Source organism: Microtus ochrogaster, chromosome 1, assembly GCF_000317375.1.
Source record: "Microtus ochrogaster isolate Prairie Vole_2 chromosome 1, MicOch1.0, whole genome shotgun sequence".
Lineage (NCBI taxonomy): Eukaryota > Metazoa > Chordata > Mammalia > Rodentia > Cricetidae > Microtus > Microtus ochrogaster.
Window position 1 is genome coordinate 38,152,956 of NC_022009.1, and position 1,262 is coordinate 38,154,217.

Consider the following 1,262-nt stretch of genomic DNA (forward strand, 5'->3'; position numbering starts at 1 on the left):
AAATGGCTTCAGGATTGTCTTAAAGTCTTTCCAGACTCCCGGTAGACACATAGGCATGGGAACCACCGCAGCAGAATTTCTGCCAGAAAAGTCCTGGTTATGGCTCCAGGTCAGAGGTTGGTGAGACAGGATGTTAGAAGGTAACGTCAGAGGGTGGCAGCCTCCTGGCTCCCCAGAGACCAGCATGGAATCATTCCAGGGTAACTTTTGTAAAAGACAATCAAACAGTGGGAGACTGAATGAGAGACTGAGGTTTTACAGTAGAGGCAAGAGGACCTCTGTACTTTCAAGGCCAGTCTGCTACATAGCGGATTCCAGGACAGTTGGGAGTACACAGCAGTGGTTCCCAACCTTCCTAGGACTACGACCCTTTAATACAGTTCCTCACGTTGTGGTGACCCCCGAGAACAAAACCACCTTCATTGCTACATCATTGCTGTAATTCACGGACTACTGCTGGGAATCGTAATGTAAGTATCTGATATTCCACCCTTGGGAAAGCATTGTTCGACCCATAAAAGGGTCTTGACCCACATTTTGAAAACCACTGACACAGAGAGAGACAACAAAAGATTATACAGCAGCAGGAGCTGGGGAAAGTATGAAAACTCTGGGTTAGGGTGAGAGCCCTTTCCCTAGCCCAGCACCATGGACATTTGGGGTATGCAATTCTTTGGGGAGAGCTGTCCAGTGTACTAAAGGATGCTTTCCAGCATGCCTGGCCACTAGTCATTTGGTGCAGGTAGCACCCCTCCGCCAAGTTGTGACAAACCAAAAAATATTTACAGATGCTACCAAAAACTCTCTAGGAGAGGCAATACACACACACACACACACACACACACACACACGCACGCACGCACGCACGCACGCACGTGTGCGTGCGCATCACCCCTCCCTGTTTAGACCCACCAATTCAGAGAGAGGGCTGAACACACCCATTCATGCATGTTTTTAGCCATTCATTCTGTCTGACTTGTTGCGTGAAGGTGTGGACTCTGGGCTCCGACTGCAGGGATCTCAATCCCAGCTCTAGGACTTCCTGCTGTGCAACCTCAGACAATCCTTGTCGCTCACTGAGCTCCAGTTTCTGCATTTGTGGCTTAGCAACATCAACCACAGTTCTCTGCTTTAACCCCCAAGGGACAATGCTGAGATATGCGGGTCTTTAAAAGCTCAGAACCCCTTTAATCCCAGCACTTAGGAGGTAGAGGCAGGAGGATTTCTGTGAGTTCAAGGCCAGCCTAGTCTACAAGAGCTAG